General features: G+C 37.2%; 1 protein-coding gene across 7 annotated transcripts in view; it reads right to left on the minus strand.

Annotated features, from left to right (window-relative positions):
* Rbp6 (RNA-binding protein 6) overlaps positions 1 to 24095 on the minus strand; it is a 620420-nt gene that overhangs the window by 382163 nt on the left and 214162 nt on the right. Inside the window, exon 1 of one of the 7 annotated variants that reach the window (XM_083081662.1) lies at positions 11184 to 11225. The exons of the other annotated variants lie outside the window; for them this stretch is intronic. The gene's annotated coding sequence lies outside the window, so the exon portion shown is untranslated. Of the gene's footprint in view, positions 1 to 11183; positions 11226 to 24095 lie in introns of those variants that run through there. 7 annotated transcript variants of the gene reach the window in all.

The raw sequence follows: 24095 nt of genomic DNA on the forward strand, positions 1-24095 counted from the left end.
TATATACCTTATAAATGTGTAATATAATTACTGCTGTTGCATAGACAGCGTTAATGAATGCGTTAATAAAAATAGCTTGAACAAATTAATTAAAAGACAATTTATTTAATCAATTAACGACGATTAATGCTTCGATTCATTGATGTAACGAGAATCTAGGATGTTAAATTTAGTCATCAACACTCGTGGATGCAATGTTAGTTATGCACCTTGGCGTTCCAATTAACAAACGCGTCTCATAAATCGTCCGCTTCGTAACGAAACGAAATTATGGCGGCCGGTGAACAAAAGTAGGAGAGGCGCATTAATCGTCGCGGCGCATCGGAGCAAAGCGGATCAGCGAGATGTCGGATGAGAAAGAGAGAGAGAGAGAGAGAGAAGGAGAGAGATCTTTTTCTTTTTCTCTAGCTGTCTCTCTTGAAGTCGATGGCATTCACAGCTCGTCCGAGGCGAACTTAATACGGGCTATAAATCTCCCGCTCTTTCTCATGTAAATACGAATCTAACCAAGAGCCAGTCCGAAACTCTTCCTCCTGCTCGGCACAAACCACTCTTCGAATATCTTTCTTCCTAGTTCTCACTGTCTTGCTTTATGCTTCCCTTCCCACCATCTTTCCTTTTTTCCCCCTTTTTCTTTCTCTCCCTACCTGGTTCGCCACTCGCAATCACGCAATTTAACCAAGCATTAAAATGATCCGCAATTCCCCGATCTACTTAACCACTCTCGCTCACGGCCATTACGTGAAATACACTTGCGCACTTTTGTTCGTTCGCTTGTAGTAACGCGTCCGCGTATATTCCTTTTTATTTTAGCGGACTCGGAATCGTTATACGACAAGTCAGATACAAAAAAAGAACCAACCATGAGCGAGAACCAACCCATAAAAGCGAGACGCGGTAATCAACGTGGAAAAAAAGAAGAATCAAAACTGCACCTATTGTGCAACATAAAATTTGAATTGTCTATATAAATAATTTCACATATGAAAAGATGTAGCATCAATATATAAATTATAAAGAATATTATCAGTACAATATTATAAAGAATATTATTAGTACTTAAATAACATAATAAAAAAATATATTGTTATGTGTATCATTGCAAACTAAATTGAGAGAAAGCTCAAGTATTTTTTAACTTACATCTATATAATATTTATTCAAAATTTTATGCGTAATACGATGACTATACATATATAGAAATAAAAAATCAGGTGTGTGTGATTTCCCTATATTTATATTCTAAATTAGTAACAATAAGACAAAAGATATACATATTTATGCAGAGTCAAATATATAATTTACCTTACTAATTTACCTTACTATAATTTACCTTACTACTCAAAATGAGAAGCTATGCGGATAATACTGACACGGGGAAACATTGAATGCGGATGTACATATAACGTATATATGGAAACCGTAACCGTAATTAATACACTAATCTGAGAGTGGATCGTGCGATTTTCCCGTTATCGCGACCAGAGTGGAAGTCCAACTACGATACATCGAGTTTTCGCCGCAAAATATAATACCAGCGTAGTCCATTAACATTCACGCGTTATTAAGAGCATCACGTCACATTGACAACGCCGCACGATATTATATAGATTTATTACATGTTGCCTAAAATGTAATCAAAGAGGGAATTCAATGATACTGATGCCCAGAAAATATTCATATTGTGAGTCAAACACATTTTATATCTTCGTTTATTTTTCAAAATAAAAAAAGAATAGACGCTATTGACTAGTATTGCATTTTACCATTTAAGCACATAAATCTTATTTTCTCAAAAACACACAAATATTTAATAAAAATACCTCTTTTCTCTTTAATTTTCTTCTTTAATATCCTAATAAGCGAGAAGAAACTTGGACGAATACGAGCAATATGCTTGCCAGACTTTTATTTTTAAAATATCCATTTATTCATATTGTTTTCATACTGTTTACAAAATCGCGATAGATTCATTTATGAGGCAAACTAAAATGTATATTGATGAAAATGGAGATTTTTCCGACATAATACATCGCGTGAGAAGTCTCTTGTTTATTTTTTACTAGTATGTCGACGAAGATGGATCTTGACAAGATGGATTTTTATTTTTTATCTTTTTAGACAGGACGCGTCAAGTTTATGCCGGAGCGATTTCTTACTCTCATGTGCCAAGTAATCCCATAAATACGCATCATTCGAAGTCTTCTCCTTCCCTATCGCAGCGCGAACATTTCTCCGCGATTTCGCCGGCAATCCGGTACGCGCAACGAAAATTCGCAGCTATCTGTCATCCTCATCACCGCCCACGTGCTAAGGGCGCCGATGCCCGCAAAAAGTCGCCTTTCGTCTGGCGTCGACTCGCGCCCGATACTAACATCGTTGGACGAGTCCAGTTGTTGCCATAAACAACTTTCAAAATATCAGATCTCAAAAATAGAAAGAACAAAAAACCACTTTTATGCATTTTCCTCGTAAAACGCATCAGTTCTTTTCGGCAGACAAAGGTGTCTTGATAGCTTCCAAGAAAAATGAGAACAGTATGTTTCGAAAAATGAGAACAGTAACTCGAAAAAGCAGTCTTGGAATATATCTGCTCATTTTTACTCAGTTTTATATTTGTCATACGGAGAATAACAATATCGCGTCCGTATTTTCATTCGCATTTATTCGAATCAATGCTTAAATTATTTGTTTCGAATTCTAAAAATACCCATTTTCTTATCATTATATAAAATTGTGTATTCGTGGAAAAGATATTTTGCTATTATATTATATTATATGCATAATTGCAGAATAATTATGTATAAAATTAACAACTAATACATATGAAAAAAGTTCGTTATTATAAAATATATAGGTACTGAGCAATGCATTACATAAAATTTTTTATTAATCCAGTTTCTTCATATTCCTGAGGTTATATCTCACATTTTAGTAAAAAGCGCATTATCGATCGCGTAGATAGTTCATTAAAATAATCACGTAGATAGTTCATTAAAATAAAATGATCAATCCATGCATACAAATATTAGAATGACTTTTCTTTAATTATTTTGTGTACGTGCTCCTCCTTTTAATGTTGTATAAAAAATGAAGAGAAAATTTTGGCATCTCCGACGGAGAATTTGGAATTGGCGAGGACGATGCACTCGTGTAATGAGCTACAGGATCTCTAACATGTTGGATGTCATAATTAGAAATCGCGGCGTCGCGCGAATATTAACGACGCAGCCTACATTTTAGCGGCGGACCCTCTTTGAAAAATGAGTAGTAATATCTTACACCGGCTGGAATGCACAACGAGTGTGAGCGACGATTCGCGTGATCTCGTGCGGACAAAAAGAAGTAACATCTCCATAAAGAGCGGAAGTTAAAAAAGTATAACATCCGGAAAATTGACACGTTATATAAATGAATGAGAAGGAAATATATATAATTGATTTGATTTAAAAATAACTTGCAAAATATTTTCCGCTATTATATCATATAAGAATCGTGTAAATTAGAGTATACATATCTCGTCTTAAAAACTTAAATCCCTTAACATAATGATTGCACATAAGCTGGGATATTTATTAACATGGTGTTAAATTAATATTGAATTTTGTAAACATCTTGTACTGTAAAATATATCTCATAAAGTGTCTAGTAGAATATGTACAGTGTTGAAAGCTTACATGTATATTATTTATTCGAGAGACTTATGTCTCAAGATATCTTTTCCTATATTTTCATAAAATTCTTGAAATAGATCAGTATTAAAAGTATAGCATGCTTGGCATAAACTTTACGTAAATGCGATGGAAATAGTAGCTGGACGGTTTAATCATAGACATGACCCAGTCGAGCCGAGACGCTTTATTTCCGGCCGATCGACGGACGCGGGTCATTAAGATCCAGGGCGAGGCTTACACATTGTGGATGTTGAAGTTTCTAATTATGACGACCAGCTGGTTAGACACTCGCATCCGAATTTCCCGGCGTCACCGCCATTCGGTCACGCCCCATGTGAGGAACTTCGCGTTTCCTCATCCTGTTAAATGCGTCTCATGAGCGCGGCAGATGAGGGAAACTCGCTTTTCGAGAACACGCTCGAGGACGTGAGCGGTTAGATAAATTATCGTCGACTCGTTGGAACTCGACTCTGCGAATGTTTTCTTACCGTTAGTAAGATTCATTATTTCAAAAAAGAAATTTATTATGGCAAAATCATCAAAGACTATCTTTTAGAAACTCTCCGCTTTTTGTTTCGAGAAACGCTCTTATATACTAATGTCTTTATGTTCTCAACAAGTCTGCACTAAATCTTTAGACTCTATAAAACTCTCTGTAAAAGACTGCGCTCCTCGTAACGTTTTTACAGCGCAAGAAGTACACAATGTAAAATATCTTAGATTTAGACTTTCTTCCTTTTTAAGGTTTAGAGAGAAGAGCACAGTTCTATGATAATCTTTTTAAAATACTCAGACTTATACATATCTATATTTTATAATATAAAAAAATTTTCTTTTAGAGTTTAAGTCTTGTGAGCTCCATACATATATATAATATTGTCTCATCAATCATTTTACATGATGAAAATTTTCGCTAAAAATCCGACAATTCGAATAAAATTCTAATGATTATAATTTCGAATAATTATATGAAAAATACGTAATTAAATAAACATATCAACAACTAATATCGATCTAAAATTCTGTTACATCTATAAATTATTATTCCTAACGAAGCGACCGCTTAATGTAGAACTTTTTACAGTCGCCATGTTTGCGCTTAGCGGAGCGTAGCTCCACGTCCACGGCTACTTGTTGACCGTGTTCGTGGACAGGGTACCGCCACTGCCACAACGTCGTTCGGTCCCGGCCAGGCAGTGAATTATCGTCTGGAGATCCCCCGTTATCTCGCGTGCGAATCTGCGAAATTTATTGCCCGTAGCCGCGAATGATACGTAATTATGCCTCTTTACGTACGTATAACTACCTACGTCCAGCTCCCGCAATCGCGACAAAATTACCGGTGAGTCGCCCTTTGTGCTGTCCATGTTTTCCTGCCGCTCAACACTTCGCACAGTCTGCCATCGCCTCGCATCTTTTTGCCGGTGAGAGATATTTATCTTTTTATTCCCTCTTGGGCAGTACTTACTACAGATGCGAGGAAGTACTTGCTCTTTAAAAAAGATAAGATTACGTACAAAATTATAATATATTCGCGAGGGAAAAATTTATCAGCTGATGTGATTACAGTTAATAATAGTTTATAAATCATAAACGGTTGAAAGAAATATAGGAAAGAAACGGATAAGCGCTTTCAATTAATTCGAGAAATATTTCAATAGAAATTTGACTCAGCCATCGATTTAATGCCGAAAGCTAAAAATAATAATCCTCACACGACGAATCAGAAACATCTTAATATGCATATTACAAGTCAACACCAGAACGTTCATAATCGCTCGGAAGAAAGCCCAGAAGGGACATCGCGGTAATCGATATCGTTTATAGTATAGCACCTCCACAAATTGCACTCTTGAGATCTTCAAGAGCGCGTCCGTTCTCTTATAAATTTATGCGAGCGGATCGCATCCGGCGTAATTCTGGCGGCGATTTTAAGAACGGTTCGAGCTTCCTGAGTTTAGCCGGGATTAAATCGACGCGGGGACTCATTGTACGTTCCTTATCGCGCCAGGACCAGGCATGGCGGAACTCGCTCGACTAAAGTGCAATAAAACCAATTAGGCGCGGCGCGAGAAACGGGAGCCATCTCCCTCCGAGTGTGTGAAAGAAGTCCAGGAAGACATGAGCGCGGTATAAGAAAGTCGTTTGCCACTGGCAAGACGCCAAATCAATTTAAAAGTTCATGCTCGTATTCTGACGCGCTTGGTTGAAGAAGCACGCACACATATAGAGTGTCCTGAAAGAAGCGCAGAACTTCATTTACTGCAATCTGTTTGCAGTAAAAGTTTAAACAGAGGTTGATTAACGAGCTATCTAGGTGAGGGGTCCTTAAATTTCTAGGAATTCAAATATGCGTTCTATATATACCTAGAATTTTATATTTCTGAATTTTTATGAGAGAGAAATAATGTATACCATATATTTAAATATATTTTACTCTTATTAAAACTTTTAAATTGTACCCAAGATGCTGAAAATAATATAAATGTCTAGTTTATATAATTTTTTTATATGAAATGAGGGAACTTAAATTAAAAATATTAATTTCCAAAAAATATATAAATATATAATTTATAAAAAATAGCAAACATATCTCGTTCATCAAAATATCGCTTGAAAAAAAATTAAACTCGATATTTTTTTCACAATACACCGCTTTCGAGACGAATCATGTATATTTGCACCACCGGTAAGATTCACCGGCGAATCGTTATCGCCGATTGAGCGGCATAATGACAAGCGGAAGGGCTAGAGCCAGAAACGATAGGCGTAAGTACCGACCAAGCCGAGAAGGTACGGGCCGGAACAATTAAACTCACTTCATAATTTCTCAGTGGCGGGTGCTCGAGCTTAATGAGAAATGCGCGTTCACCGTGAAACGGATCGATTCGCGAAACTCCGTTCGCGTGCAAAACGAAAGCGAAAGAGATAGATCGCTCAAGCACGGATAGTCTTTCTCTCCCCAGTCTTTCTCTTTCAGGTAACGGAGACAAGCCTGTACGGGCGATCGCCGACTGTCAAAAGTTGCCGGATGTGGCTTTTGCAACAGCATCGAGCGTTCCCGATCGGAAAACTTTCGTTCCGTGCCGAGCGAAACAATTTCGCCGTCCGACATCGTCGGGCTAAATAGCCAGCTTGTTTTCGTCTTTTAATGAGAGTACGCGTCGGGAGTTGGAAACGCGACGTCACGCTCGCGATTCTCTCTCATTAATTCCGCCGAACGAGTTGCCGAGATCGAACAGATCGGATTTGACGTTATACAATGTGGAAGGATAATTAGCGTAAATTAAAAACAACATTGTGGAAGTTTCTATGAAGATGAAAAGCAAAAACGTATCTCGCGGTAGAAAACCAATAATTTTTTACCTCTAAAGGTTTCTTTTTGAAAGGAACAAAGATTTTGCATTTGCTGAATAAAATTTAACGATAAATATATAAGTTCGCCTTAATTACAATACCATTTTGCCGATCAATACAGAGTAAGAACTCGTTGAACAAAGTTCGAAATTAGCATCAATAGCAACATCTCAATCGGACGTTGCTCGGCTTACGGTCGCTAGACGCTAATGACGAATAATTCTCTCGGTTCTTCTTTCGAACGAGATGCGGAGCGAGATAAAAGCTTCGTTAACCGGTGTTCCAAGCTCAATCGTACTCCCGAACTTTCCGGGAAATAGGACTTTGCCAACATGCCGACAAGAGTTCCGCGTCATCGATCGTCACGAAAACAGCAAAGTTTCGAGCATCAAGTTTTAAGTAGCCGCACCGGCTAGTAGACGGCGATCGTGCGACTCCTGGCTGCATCTTTGAGGAAAGGAGGAATCGTAAGGAGTTGCGGAGTGGCCATTGTTCTTGAAGGTAATTTACATGACCATTTTTTTGGCTCAGCTACCGCGACGGTTTTCAGCCAAGCGGAAAGAAGGCATGCAAGGGAGAACAGAACGAAATTGGGAGAAACTGAAGAAGAAATAAAGAAAAACGAACGCGGGTGAAGACAGAAAGAGAGAGAGAGAGAGAGAGAGAGAGAGAGAGAGAGAGAGAGATATGAGAAGAGAGATTGCCGAAGGGAACGAAGTTGGAACAACAAGTCCACCGTGCCAGCCAACAAGCCAGCCGTGCAGCCAACCAGACAGCCTCCCTGCCACCTAGTTGATTCGCTAACCGTGCTGCTTGCACAGGGCTAAGTTTACCTTACAAAACTTTCACGTGTCACGAGGAACTTGCTCGCTGCGAAATTCGAATTCGATGTTCCATCATCAGGGCAACTATGGCCCTTGGCATGGATGCTGGACATGATACAACGTGCTACTTGTCGCTTACGTTGTGACTTACCGATAAGCAGCAATAACGTCAACAACTTGTGATATTATGAAACTTACTGATATTATGAAATCCAGAAATAAACTTTTTCTACAAGTATTTTCTACAAATTTTGTGGCAACTACTTTAATATAATTTATACATTCTTTAAAATTAAAATAACAAAAGCTAAATTTGTTATTATTAATTATCGTAATTAAATTTAATACTAATTGCCTCTCTAAGTAAAATTTATTCAGAATTCTGCTATTATTACTTGATACGCGATAGAAGTAAACATCCTGTGCAAATAATTATTCGCGATTAACATCGGCCAACGCGAACGCCATCGAACTCCGAAGCGAATCTCAGGTAACGCACCCACAATAGCAACGATAAGGGAAGACTATCACGAAGGGTTGTTTCCATTGGCGCGCAACATCCGCGATAACATCGGCTTACAAGTTCCGGTAAAGACTAAGACAGCACCCACCTATTCCGCGAGTAGACGCATGCATCGGTGTTGCTGAAGTTCGCGATGCATAAGGAGCAGCACAGCCACGCAAGCAACACGGTAATAAAGTTTATTGCGAGAATGCATTAGATCGGAATACGTTACACATCCAGCGCGCGCCAGCCAGGGAGAGGGTGCGAGGAAAAGGAGGAGTGCTCGGGGCCCAATAAACTCAACTGCGGCTATATACTCGGAAGTTAAACCGGCTTCAGCTCTAAGCACACGCCAAGCCGCGTGTCTCGCAGCAATCCCACTTTCTTCATCTACCGTCTCCGCCTTCTTTGCTCGGTAGCCTCTTTGAGAGCTTTCGCGCTCTTAGGCTCTTATTTCGACGTACATTTATAAAGACTGCCGTCTATTTTTTTATGAATAATTATAAGTAAATTATAAAAACAAAAAAACATAAGATCAATTCAAAGTTAAAGAGTTATATATCAGTGGGAATCTTCCCTCCTGTATAATAGACCGTAAATTTGCATTTTATTTTTCATAATCGTAGATTATTATTTTTTTATTATTTATTTTTCATAATCATAGATTATTAAGAAGTTCTATAACTTTTAACGCATTGAGAGATAAAAATCATATCTCCTTCTACAACTGTATTTAAAAAAAATCTAATTTCAAAAAATTTACAGTGATATATCAAAAATACAATAATCACAGTGGCAATAAACATTACAATAGTAACCTGCATTCTCGACATAATGCCAGCTAGCTACTCTCGAGAATTTCGAGAAACATTCACGAATTTCGTTGACAAATCGTCGCGAGTCAGAGTTGCGGTCGCGAATAAGAGAGAGAGAGAGAGAGAGAGCGGCGTCTATTTCCAAATATAGCGATAACCTTCTGGAAGGAGGTGCAACCTTCTGTGCGACGGTGGATCGGGCGCGACAGCGAATATATCGAGCAGGATTCCCGCGACACGTGAATTTTCGAAAGATGGAATCCGCGGAGGCGGCAGAGTTCGCGGTGGAAAAAGGAATGGGAATGGCGGACACGTGTGTGTGTGCGCGCGCGCGCGCGCGCACGTGCGTTTATGTGTGAGAAGCACGAATCGCTCGGCGGCGTCGGGGTAGATGTAGTTAGGTACTATGTCGAGGCATAATAGAATAGATAGCGGATAGGCGGAAAGCCGGGGCCCGCTGGTGCTTCGGGAATACTTTACCGAGCGTATAAACGCTATTTATGGCTGCATAAACCAACGATAGGGGATATATAATACAGTCACACACCTACGTTTCAACCCTCTCCGTCTTTGCTCTCTCTCTCTCTTTCTCTCTCCTCCGTTCCTGTTTTCCGCATCGCGTAGCGTATCTACGTGTATCTACGAAGAACGATCGACAACATCTCCCTCCCCTATTTCCCCGCCGTCCCACATCCCCCCGTCGGCCTGCATTGATTTGCATGAGATTTCGACCTGAGTTCCTTCTTATAAATCTACCTCTCCCACCTTCGCCGACCGCGCCGAAAGGAAAGGTATTGACTCTCTCTTCGTGGCCCTTTCCTCCCACCCTCCCTCTCCGTCGCGAAGACGATGCATGCAGAAAATTCGCGTGCCAAGAGGAAATTCGCGAGTTCTTCGGGGCTGAATCGAGAAACGATCGAGCGATTTTTCGCGCCGCAAAAGAAAGCAATTAGTTGGGAATATAAACGACTCGAATACTTCATTTTTCGTAGATAAAAAAGAATACAGCGGTATCAGGACCTCGCGGTATCAGAGGGAAGAAGTTGAATATAAAATCAATAGAATTTAAAGTTTGTGGAACACGTGGATTCTATGAGAGCTTGAATTTGTGAAACGTAAACGTCTGAACGTAGAGTTTGTGAGACATAGAACTTGTGAGATATAGGCTCCATAGGAATATAAAATTTGTAAAAGGTAGAATCTCTCCATGGATTCGAGAATTTGTAAGACGTAAGATATGGAACACATGTGTAAAATAAGAAAAATAAAATATAATGTGAAACATTTTCTACAAAATATGCAGCGTTTGTAATATATAAAGTCGAAAATTTGTGAAATGCAAATCGTGAGTCGAAAAGTTATCAAGATTGAAATATATTAAGGCTTTTGTAGTGATAAGTAGAATTCTAATTTTTTAATTATTTATCGCAATTAAGAATTTCTATCGCTAACAGCTCCAATAATTCAATTGCCTTTACACTTAATGACAAGTTAAATACAAATCATCATTAATGTGATACGTTAATTATAACGGTACTTTTTGCCGATCGTCACGAGCAAAGTTTATTAATTTGGCATTAATTTGACCCGCGTTTGTGTGAACGTTCGGTTTAGATTATTTCTTAAGCGAAATTATTCAAAACCACGACTCAGTGCCGATTCAGCGCCATTATAATACCTAATTAGCCACTCGCGAGACTTGGTGCGCTGATCGACGATTCGGAGACCAAGCTCTCCGCCTTGGCAAACTTGCCCGGCACTGCCGGCTCGCTCGCTTTGGCGAATTAATTATTTCGCGTCACGCCTCGCTACGGTGTTTATAAAGCGTTAGACGCCATCTTGCCGAGGCAACCCTCCGCTCTTAAATATGCGATTACGTGATGTACGGAGAATCGCTTGTCCTCTCTCTGCGATTCTATCGTTATCATTAAATTTATCTTAAAAGATCCAATTATTATTAATTAAGAGTTTTACAACTAAAAGAAAGCAAAGATTCTTTTAAACTTACATACACGGACGATTATATATATCTCCAAATCTTGTTTTCCTTACCTGAAACAGAAATTGTAACATCAATAAAAAAAGAGACTTTTGTTAAATTTACAATATAATATGTAATTAGTTGTACAAAATCGTACAATAACAATGATAATAAGAATGCTTTTCAGAGTTAATACGTAACCAATAATTATATAAAATTTCAATATATTTTATAATAAATTAATCTCTAAAAGAGAGATACCTCTAGAAATGCAAAATTATTTTATTTTAATGCATAATATCACACGTTGTGGAAAAAAATAGCAATATCCCGCTCTCTGCGTTGCCTATGAAACGCTACACCATTTTACAGTAAACAGATGGATCTATTTTCTCAAGAAGATTCTCGTGGAAACTGCGGTATGACAAAGTCACGACCGTTGTTCATTCACACTGTAGCAGCGAGATAAAGGGACGGCAAAGTATAGTCGCCGGAATACCTTTTAATTACGTCGCCGCCATCGCGAGATCTTGCGGAAATATGCGACGGTGGACGTTTTAATCTCGCGGTCACTTAAAAACTCTTCGCATAGATCCCGCCGCTATCTCGGCCGGCAGATCGGAGAGCCGCGTTCGAGAAGCGGAATAAAACCGCCCTGTGAAATTTAATAAGTTCCTTCGACGAGGGTCGTAAGTTCCTTGCGAGGGCGGTGGAAACGAGTCCTTCGAGAATCGAGGGGTCGCTAAATTTAAGGGCGACTCTTTATGTTTGCGTTAGACTGCAATTCACCGCTAGATTGCAGCTTGCCGCACTAACTGATAAATCTCGAGAATTGATATTTCTCGCAAATGTCAAGCCGCTATTTAATCAACAAAAGTTAAGTTTCATTGAAAAAAAATTCTTCTCTTTAAATGTAAATAGTATAATATATACTATGTTGTACCAATAAAATTATCATATAAGACATATCAATAAATTATGGAATAATCAATTGCATTAAATTATAATAAAATAATAACGAGCTGAAAAATCCTCTAATTTAATCGCATATTAGGATAAGAATATGCGCTATCTCTTCCCTTGTGAAAAATTATTACGCTCACAGTGTTAGACAATAATTGAGATAGTTTTCAAAAGTTTACCCGTTTTTAATCATGCAAAGATCAAAAGCGACAGAAAAACTATATTGTTTTTACCAGCATCCTACTTTCGTACAATATAAGATGAATAGTTTAGTAGATTTATTTGTCTCCCTTCATAAGAAATTCCTCCCGAAAAACTTTTGCGAACGCGCACTTCTTTCAAATTCTTTAAAACTCCTAAAACTTGATGTATTTTAACCATCACGTAAAAAGGTTTTTCCCAAAGAGACTAAGAGAGAGCTGAATAAAATTATGAATATAGTGCAATATATACAAGATCTTGATAATGCACCATGAGATAAAATCACTATCTTGCTCTTCTACAATGGCTGCGCATTGTATTTAATTGCTTTTTTCTAACTTTGAATTCCTTCCCTAAGCCACGGCAATCGTTCCATTACGGGAATCCGCTTTTAAAACAATTGCCGAAGCAATGAATGTCAAGAAAAGGAGCGGGAAGTAACTTTGGATTTCGGTATCGTCGCGCGAAAGAATCGCACGGTGTAAATTCTGAAGCGGGACAAAACGCGGTTGGCCATTTCGCGAGAGCGAAACCTAATCCTACGAAGATACGTGACCAGAATTGCTCTTTGACCTTCCCGTAGTGATCCAAACGGGACCAACAGCTTAGCATTTTCTCTTTCTCCAACCGTTTTGTCTCCTCTATTTGCACTGCGGAGAGCTCGGAATATTTTTCCAACGATGGACGACCAATAAGAGCATTATTATCACGTGTCTTTGTATTTTCTACAATAATACAAAAATTCTAGAAGAGTTTACTGTTATACTCTCTACATTTTATACAATTTACTTAAAACGAGAGTTTTATTATTTCGTTAAGATTTTTGATCTTTTATTGACACATCATATTGAATTATGATGACAGAAGTAAAAAATCGTGTTAACTTGTTCCTTGCGAAATACATCAAAATCATTTTTTTATAATAAATGCTATCACTTGCATTTAATCCAAATTCTAGATTGATAAAATATACTAAAAATTCTTTTCGATTCATAGATTAATAAATGATAGTTGCAAATTTTAATCACAAATGATCATAATATCTATTTTCGATTTAAAATGTAAGGCATATATAAATAAATTACATATGCATTTACTAATGCAGGATAACAAAGGAAAGTTTTTTCGATATGTTTTACTAATTTATATTATCGAACACAAATAATAGCGTACGAAAAAATCATTTATTTTAATGTATTTCAGAAGGAAAAAATTCATATAATTTTTTACTTTTGACGTAATTTAATACGGCTGCAGTGAGAACACCAGTTTCAATATTCGTAATGAGATGATATAATAAAATACTTTTTACCTTTCTGTTACTGACCGTTTCTAAAAAGTTTTATCCCATAATAAAAGAAATCTCGAGCTTTACAAATTTATTTCTCCACTTAATATATAAATCTCTTTTGTGAAAGTTTAACAAAATTTACATTGGACTCTCCGCTATGGTATTTTATAACTTAATTTCACATTAATAATTTTTTTCTTTCATCAATTAAATATTATTTGAAAATCGAATTTCTCTCGAAATTTTGTCTTATTTACTCAGGAAATGCTCCAGTTACCCAGTTTGAAAATAATATCATATTTTGAACAAAAATGTCTCTTCATATCCTGGCTTCCATTTAATCCATTTCCGCCTTTCAAAGCGAGGTTCAAAGCACAAAGACACTGTGATTCCCGTCATCCAAAATAATTCGAAAGCAGAACTTGACGCGCTAAAATTTGGATGACTTCCAGCGATGTTATCGAAACTGACAGCAATGTTGAGTTAAATTTATTCTCCACATAACGTGGTCATCTCAAAAGGGAAGTCACTAATGAGAATATCGTAAATGGCTTCATTACAGCGAAAATATTTATATAATTAATTATATATAATTAAATATAATTAATTAAATTATATATAATTAATCTAAACTTAGAATTGCGCGTTATTATTTATAACTTGTTATAAATGACACTGTTATTCTTGTTGCAATTATATATCTTGTCGTATAAATGTCGCATATTTTTCGTGATTTATTCTTGTTTAAGTGAAATAAGCATGCGGACAATAATTAATAAAATACAAAAATTGTAAGTTATGCTCATAAGAAACTGTATAATATTTGCGAATATTTGCAAGCTCAACGAAGCTCCGTGCGTCGCATACTCTTCCACTCGCTGATAAATGTATTTTAAATGGACGTTCGGGTTTCATTAATGTTAAACGCCAGCTATATATACGCTGCGCGCCAAAGTCAAGCAGACTAGAGATACTTTCGAGAAATCTTACGATAGCAGCGCAAATCCAGCATAATTCGCCGCTCGGGTGTTAATGGCGTTAGACCTGTCGGGACGGTAAGAGCAGACGCTCTCTGCTTCCTTCACTTAACTTTGCTCAACAGCTATTCCCATTCATGCCAGTTCCATTAACTCACTATCGAGGAGCACGACACCGGTCTTAAAAATACATAAAAATTATACATTTTTTTCCCGATAAAATTTTATAATTCTTCTCTCTTTCTCTATTAAATTTATTTTTAAATCTTGATTTAGAAATATAAATTGTCATTATTGAATTTCTAAAGATATTCAATATTTTTTTACTTAACAGAAAAATACAAAATTATTAATATAGTAAAATTTTCTCTTTTATTATGGTTATATTTTTAAACAATATAAAAAATTTTTATTTTAATATTTTAATATAAATTTAAAAAATGCAAGTTCTTGAGCTTTATACATCACATTTTATTTTTCATTATTATGTTATTCATATGTTTTTTTATTTGTTTTACTTTTATTTTATTTTCTTATTTCTATTCTTTAAATCATTCGTTATATTCTGTTGTAGTATTTTGTAAAATCTATTATATTGTAATTTTACAAAATCTTAATACATTTTGCTTTTTAAAGATGGTTATTCACTGGAAACGACAAGACTCTCAGCGAAATTATTTTGATTAAACATATTCCGCAAATCATCCGTAGCTGCTATAATCTTAACCTAACATTCCACAGGCACACAACAACCTAATATTATAGAATCTATTGCAATATAACTTACATTAATCTCATATTCATCAGTAGACATCAACGTGAGAAATAAAAGTGGATAATCTATAGAGAATCTGGTGAAGCATTTAGAGTATTAATTTTCGGTATGTTCCAACATTAAGTTTCCCTCGTTCCCCATCTGGATACCTCGGCAAGAGGTCGTCGTTCTTGGCTCTAGACCAATCGTCATGTCGTTGCTGCCCGAATCGCGATAAGATTTCTGGCGATGAATGTGCACTGAAACGTTGCCTGGAGTTATTCTGGACCGTCATTTCTCACTTCCGGGTGATGTCGGTAGACGAATTACACCTGTCAGTCCACAATCGTCTCTTTTGTAATGAACTTCAAATAAAAGGATGCACGAAAAGACATTTATTCTTATGCATCTTTGAAGCTATTGTTATATTGCATTTACAAGAAAAAGAAATATAAAAAAGCAATTTGAAAAGGATATCTTAAATAAAAAAGAAATTTCTCTTTCTCCCCGCATGTTCAGAAATCCTTTCTTTCTGATTTTTTCGACTAAATTTAGAATCACTTTTACAATAAAAATTTGATTGGGTGTCATATATTTTTCATTTCCAATATTAAATCTCTCGACAATTGAGAGAAAAATTCGCGAGATTTAAAATTCTATAAAATAAAAATTATTTAAAACTTAAGCATAGAGAAAAATGGATCTATTGTTAATTACATCGACAAAATTGAATTTTAATAAATAGCTGATATATTTCTCTCTCTTCCAAGTTTAATTTACGGAACATATTGAATTAACGTTAGAAAATTTTGATGGCGCATTTGGCAAAATTCCATGTCGCAAATACATCAGTAAAAATAATTCCTTACTCCTCGACATCTTTGTACTTGTTCTTCCTATTCGCTCATTCCATTCCCTTCCGCAGCGGTCTCCTAGCTAGACGAGCACTCTAACTTAGCACTCTGATAAGTGCGCGACTTAATTGCAGTGAACCTGCTGCAACGCTTGAACTCGGTTTCACTTAATACGCGAATTCCAGCTTGATTTATTGATGGCCTCCGCCATGAGTATTCTAGAAGCGCCAAGAGAAGGAGATGGAACTCCGTTTATCACATTGCACTTTCCTATCTCGCTTAAAATAAGCTTTTCAGAGTAGTTCAATACAAATACGATATGCGCAAATTTTATTTAATCAACTATCGACAAATGTAATTGATCCAATTAAAACTAGCCACAAGAATGTTTTAATGTTTTAATTAAAATACGACATATGTTAAAAGTATTCAAAAATGTTTTAAAACTTTTATTTCTAAAAAAACCTAATCCATTTCGTTTTTCATCTCGATGATAGATCCTTTAAAATTTTTGTAACTAATATATCAAAATAATAAAACTCCTGTGACACGTATACATATTATATTTTTCGCAAATTGAGATTTTGAGATGCAATTAAATAGAAAATAATATTGTTTAATATTATAACAAAGTATCTTAAATATATTGTTAAAATTAAAATAAGAAGAAACTTTGAAGACTATTTAATCCTCTGAATAAAATATAATAGCATTTCACAACTTTCCCAATTTTGCAACTTACTGTTTCTTTCTGTCTTTTAACAATAGAAATCTTAAGATAACAAAATTTTCTCTCTCTCTCTCCTTTTCTTGAGAATATTTTCTTAGTCTTGAAAAATACCATTATCCAGTCAGTTGGGAGAATAACAATGAATTTCAATTAATAGCGGAGGAGCTCGCGCTAATCCTCGAACAATCGCTCCTCGGGCGCCGATCGCTCCGCGAGCGATATCGCAGACTCACCAAGTTCGGGCTAATTAAATTCCCGTAATATCATATCTGCTTTCCGCACACATGGCTCTCGCGGAAACTTCGATCTACGAAAATATCGGAGTAACGGCTTTCCGGATCGAGAGCGGGACGAGCATTCGCGGAAGTGTCCGCCGAAAGTACTCAATCGTATGGGCGAAACATATTGCCAATTTCGGACGAGCTTGTAGACAGTGTCGACCGCGGCAGATCTACGACAATGTAACTCGTCGGAAATTCGGCGGTACCATCTGCGTGCGCCGAATGGAAATCGCGACCGTCGCAACTATACGATCGATGTCTGAGCTATTTCGCGCCACGGCGGCCGCATCATTAAAGAATGTCACTGAACGACGATAAATATAGCGCCGCTGATCGGAGGCTGCTTCTGGCCCAGTGCTTTCATTGTACGCATTTTCACCTACACATCCGTTTCTACAAATATATTAAAATAATTCAATTTTTAGGAAATGAAAATGAAAACAAAACTACTAATAGCACGAACAAATCATTCTGATTATAATTCCATTTTGTTCGCTATCTTTTATGTTTAATATTCTTCTCTAATAATCTATGTGTAATTTCGTCTCTTAAAAAAATTAACGCGATTTTGTTACGAAAATCGAAATAAAGTTTAAGTGAGTGGTTGAAACGAACGAAAGTTTCGACTCTCTCAAAATTTACAGAGGTATCCGGTATCCCGACCGATTCCTCTGGTCGGTCGTTCATCCATCCACGAGGTCGTCGTTGACCTCGGTGGATCTTCGGGACAGTCGTCGATTCCCCGTACATTATTCTCCGAGTTATAAATACGACGCTTTCGAACGACGGTAACGAGCTCGCCGCGGATCAACGGCGGAAATAGACAAGGCGCAGAGAGAGCAAAGAACGGAGATGGAGAAAGGAGCGCGAAAGGAGAATGAAAAGGTCACACCTGCCGCTGTCGCTCGTCTCATTGAGATCCTCATAACAGCTGCAGCGGTCAATGGGTAGAGATCGTGTCGTGGATCGAGCAATTGTGCGGAATGCTTAAAATTAGCGACGGACTATGTGTTGCGATCGTGCTAGCGAGCGAGAGTTCTCGTGTTTGGCGAACGTGAAGGAGGAAAGAGAGAATTCGCGAGAGCTCTCTCTTCTCTCCTCGGCAAAATTGATCGGCCGGAATTGCAGCGGCGGCCAACTGCAGTCCGCGAATTCGCCTAACGACAGCCCGGGCTCGTAACTCCTCGCCGGAACGGCGAGGATTACGCCGAGCAGCGGTGCCGAATCACGCGAGTCGACCCCCGGAATAACGCCGGTGATACATATTAAGCACCCAAATAAATCAATAACCAGGCAAGTTTATCGAGATGCTTCTCCGCCGCGACGATCGACGAGTACTTACGCGAGCGAGACGGGAATTTTAAGCGGGCTTATCGCGCCGGAAGATCGCCAGCGATAATCGCGTGCAGGGTTCTAGAATCTAGGGTTGTACTAGGTGAAAAGGATTATAAATCATGGCGCATGAAAGTGGTAATATCACATTTATAAAGTTCTGAGACTCTAAATTTATCTCAGTATGTAATTAATAGATGGATTCGATAAAATATATAGTGATACCAAAAATGAGGCGACTACATGATTGTAGAAAAATCTGTGTACCTCCCTACAAACAAATGAAATTATTAATCGAGAAATTAAAAATGTTTTGATAATCTTTCGCGACGTTATTCGTGCTGAACTTTCCAACGGCGTTTCTCGATAATGTACACCGTGCCTGGCGAATTCAGTCGTGTATTCGCGGTAGCGTTAATGTAACAGATATTTCAGATAGTCTAGAGAGGATACATGAGTCCGCAGCGAAGCGGGATGCGAAGCGAGACGCGAGCGGAGCGTGACGAACGGCGCTGTATAAATGCAGCGTTGCTAATGTTAAATCGCCGACGCGGTAATTACATGCAAATAGCGCCGGCCACTGTTTAAACAGCGCCCCGTGCACGAGGCGCGCCGTCGAAGCGCGCCTCGTCCATATTTTTCGAAATACTCGCCCTCACGTGCCTCGCCCGCGCATGTAAAGCCGGCGCGTTATTAAGCGCCGTTGAATGCACTCCGGCTATATCTCCTCGCATAAGCGAGGAAACGGGATCCATTAAAAAAATTTGCAAAGGTACTTCGCAAAGGAAACGCGATAGAAAAAGCTCGAATTACAGCAGCGTTCAAGAGCTTTAACTTGGCTTCTGGGAAAATTAACATGTAAACGTGTGTAATTCTTTTTTACCTTTTAAACTAGGGAAGTGTAAATATAGACAATAAGATCTGATTTCCCGGGAAATTAATTTTAAGCGAATTTTAACAGAATTTTATGTAAATTATAATAATCACGTGACTAAATGATAAAAATTAAACCTGTAATAACCACTCGATAATTATTACTGAGAAAAGATTGATTTAAATTCACGAATATTTTTCATTGAGAAGAAGAAAACGAATTCAAACATAATGCGTGTGTATGTGTGTGTGTGTGCATATGTATATATAAGCATATATAATAATATATCATTTATTACACAAAACAAAAATAATCAAAATGAAACTATTTTTATTCTAATAAACTTGTATATATAACGAAGAATATTTATACTTCGTGTAGGTATAAATATGCACTTACGTAGTGTATTGCGTAGGCGCATTAAAGCATTTCGCATAGCAAATTTACGATTCTGATGAATGTGTCGGCCGTCTATCTCATGGCTTCGTCGATGAGAGCCAGAGGCTACTGCAAAACAGCCGTGAGTAATTAACACGCTGTACGCCAGATCTAAATTTCGACATCGCCTGGCCAGTGCCAAGAGTATTTCGAGAGATCCTAATTGCCTTTATTTTAATTAACAAAGTCCATAGGCGACTTAAGATAAGAGCAACAAAATTGAAAATTTAGCAACACAAAAACATGTTTGGTGACTAAGTCTCTATTCTTTTAGAGTAATTTTTTTATAATAAGAATAATATATCCTAATTTGTATAATAATATTTTCATTAATTATTATATTTTAACAAAATATCAATTTATTTTACCAAATACATGTATTTCGGATATTAATTTGGCAAAGCTTTAAAAGATAAAAATTTTCTAAATTCAATATTATTATCATGTAGTTATTTATGTAGTTTATAAAACTTGGTTATCTTATGTCAACAAGTCAATTATTATCAATTAAATAACGCATAATAAGTGTACGCATATTTTAATTAAGTTATATTAACGTTAATCGAATTAAAAACAACCGACTCTTGAATGTGTTTTGGACGAAAATCTTATCAAATTTCGTCAAGCGTCGTTTCTGTCGCTTGCGCGATTCTCCTCGCAGTTAATAAGCGTTTCCTTGTAATTTCCTAATCCACGCCCACACTTCCACCGTAATTATCTCTGTCGGCTTCTTACATGTCTTTTGCGCTATGCCGACTTCCATTTAGATAAGCGATCTTGATTATTGCGAGACCATAAATCTATGGATTTATCATTAATTGCTTAATTTTTGCATAATCTTTTCTAACTTTATGCAAAACTTTGTCACCTGATATTATTTTGCTAACATTTATTTCAAAAAACAAATAAACGTAATTATCTAAATTCATTTAAAAGAAGAGCAATGTTTTATTTTTTTTAGAGATTTTTTCTCAGAAAATTTAGAAAATTACAGTTAATATTTAAAATTTACAATAACATTAATTTTATTTTCGTACTGTAAAATATTCTTCGTACTTCGTAAAGATTTTAAAAGCTGTGACGCAAAAGCTTGTATTAGTTTTCGAACATAACGCTGATTATTGCTATCCTGCTACTCTAAAAATAAACTCCTCTGAATAATATTATCTCTTTCCTTTACGATTTAATATTTCTGGTAACTACAATTTTTCTTCTTCCAATGAAATTTAATGATTATTATTCTGTTTATTACCCTCTTATTAATCATACAGAAGATTATGGGTCGACGAAAGCGATCCGCACGTACGAGAAACACGCAGGGAAATTATCGCAATAGAGTCGTCGCGGTACTGCAGGAAATAGCGGGAAATTTATACGACTGTTACCGTCGCGGGTTAACACGGACGGTCGTATCGATAGCAAAGTGCCGCGACACGACGCGCCGCGCCAAGCTCCGCTAAATAAATGGACAATATCATCCTCGTCGTAAAAATAATTGCCCGCCGCTCGTAGCGGCGCACGGCCGATTATTGCCAACCGCGGCAATTAGCTGCCGCGGCTTGATGCGCTTTATTGCCGTTTGCTGCGAATTTTTATCGCGAGCTTCCCTCTGTAGAGATTGCAGTCTGATTGCGGCAGGATTTTTGGACCAAGAAAAATAGGAAGAATGAGATATTACAACAAAAATGAATAGTGAGCTTGCTATGAAAGAATTGAGATATGTATAATAAATTTATTCGTTTTAATTATATACTGTATATTGTGTATATTATACATATTTTATATTGAAATTAATATAATAAAATAATTTATATAATATAATTTATATAAATTCGAGGCTTTGTTATTAAAATATGTAATATTAAATATTAAAGGACTCTCAAAGCAGATAGTAAATTCTTTCTCGCAATAAAATTTTTGCTCAGATAAATGTGACATAAAAATTAGTAAAATATCTGGAAAATGTTATTATAATGAGACATTAAAAAATACTTTATCTAGTTATGAAGATAACTTTGTCATAATATAACGCACTTTGCTGATCTACCTGCCGCTCTTGAAGCAAAATTATACCAATGGCCGATTGAAGAAGGTCGACCGAAATCTCGGGGTGTGTCGCACGAGATTATACAACGCGGAGGAAATAATGACGCAGATATTGCGGAGAGGATATGGTGGAGGAGGATGTGGAGGTCGGTCGGCGGGGTACGGAGAAATATAATGGGTTAAGTTTCGCCGTCGTGCTCCGGCGAATTTCCGGGTCGAGCTCGCGAGCGCGTGGCACTTTCAAGGGACTACCGGGAGCTCTTCTTAGGTAACCAAGTTAAGCTGTTAATTTCCACGTACATGGTTCACGGTCGGCTTAAATTTCTTGCCTGGCCCCGAGGTAACCCGGAAAAAGTCCTTCGCGCTCTTTTGTCCGAGCCTTGAATCGCCTGCACGGATTAAACTAGCAATATAATATTATCACGTCGCATGATTTTACGTTTTGCCACATCACATTGTATTAAAGAACGGAGCGTTTACTTTAGCAAACGTAATCAAATAAAAAGAGGGAATTAACTTGATATAGATTGCGATTTAATCATTATTATTAAATTATTTATCATTACTATTAAATTCGCATATATCACATGTATACAAAATCATAAAAATTTACTCTTGATAATGTTATATGTAGTTTTGTGAATATTTATTCCATTATGTACTTATTATAATAATACGCAGACTGTATACTAAACACACACTCTTTTTATTCAAATCGCCGATCTCGAGAACGAAGCAGAAAAATTATATAAGAAGAAAAAAGATTGCAGTGACAGTCGACGACACCTGAACAAATTCGAAACAGGTTTTTCTGGACTCATTCCCCTTTGTAGGACCGCGTGATGACGTTTTGCATGCTCTTTTTTCCAACCGTTTGGTTCCTCCTCATCGGTGCCACGAGCCGCTCGTGTCAGCGCAGCAGGCGGCTGTTAGAGGTATAGTTATGGCCAATATTTGTCACGTCTTATCGCCGACGCGCATCTTAAGCGCGGAGAATTAAACGCGTAATCGCACGGTTATTATCTCGTTAAAAGCGAAGGTGAGTCAGAGCTGAGGGAAGATGCCCTTTCGCGCGTCGGCGGCTTCCTGCTTAATAAATGATCCATGTTTCGGATTAATGTTTAATATGATTCCTATCAAAATTAGTAGCTATTAAAATTATTGTATTATTGTATTAAAATTTTATTTATTTTATCTTGTAATAGAGAAAGAATTCTCATGAGACATAAGAATATAAATTTGCTTATTTCCATTTCAATAATTTTTTCAAGGATAAACAAAATTTATTAGTAATGTTACGCACAGCAATAAATAATTTTTACGTTTCAAGCGATAATTAAATAATTGTGAAAAATTTTTAAATATATCTACATCATATGTATGCTTATGTCAGCTTCTAGTTTTAAGCTAAAAATATTTTAATTTAATTCAATGACTGAGAAAGAATCAGCCCATATTGCCTATTAATGAAGAAAAGGAATCATTTACAAAAATTCAATCTTTTCACAGTTGTCCCTTTACACAAGACAAAAATTCCGCGTCGCGAACAGGTATCACGGCGCCATTTTCCATTCTTCCGAAAGCTCGATGAGTAGATCCGCTCTAACGTCCCAAATACTCCACTCTCTTCTTCAGGGTAGACAACGTGATCCAGTCGCGGCGGTAACAGTAATTGGAAGGCAGAAAAACGGAGAGAATTAATTTGTCGTGCGCGATGCCCGACGGAGAGTGCGGGAAACGAGGTACAGAAGGGTGGCGAGAGTTCGGGGTGGAGCCTGGGGAGATGCCCGAGAGATGCCCGAGAGAACTGCCGCCGGGGCTCTCCCATTGATTATGAGGCAAGGCGAGCGTCGTTAATGGCCGACGGCGACATTTATCGCGTCAATGGACGCCGCGCGTTCCCACGTGACGATCTCCGTCACTCGCTATAAATACGCGTCCTGATCCGCTCTTCTCCCCGTTTGCCTCTCGCTAGCGAAACGTTTGCAGGAATCGTCTCTTCCAACTCTCCTCCACCGTGCGTTCATTAAATACTCGACATCTTTGCGTTTCTCGAGGCAAATCAAAGTTTAAACGATTATTGCGGCTCGCTTTGTAATTTCTTTAATATAACATTAAATGAAGAATTCAAAAGAAATTTTTCTATTTTAAACGTTTCAGTTTTCCTTGGTCCATCTTCGGTAAGATTATTGACATAA

Source organism: Camponotus vicinus, unplaced genomic scaffold, assembly GCF_025532165.1.
Source record: "Camponotus vicinus isolate PSW18456_S1 unplaced genomic scaffold, iyCamVici1.0 SCAF_11, whole genome shotgun sequence".
NCBI lineage: Eukaryota > Metazoa > Arthropoda > Insecta > Hymenoptera > Formicidae > Camponotus > Camponotus vicinus.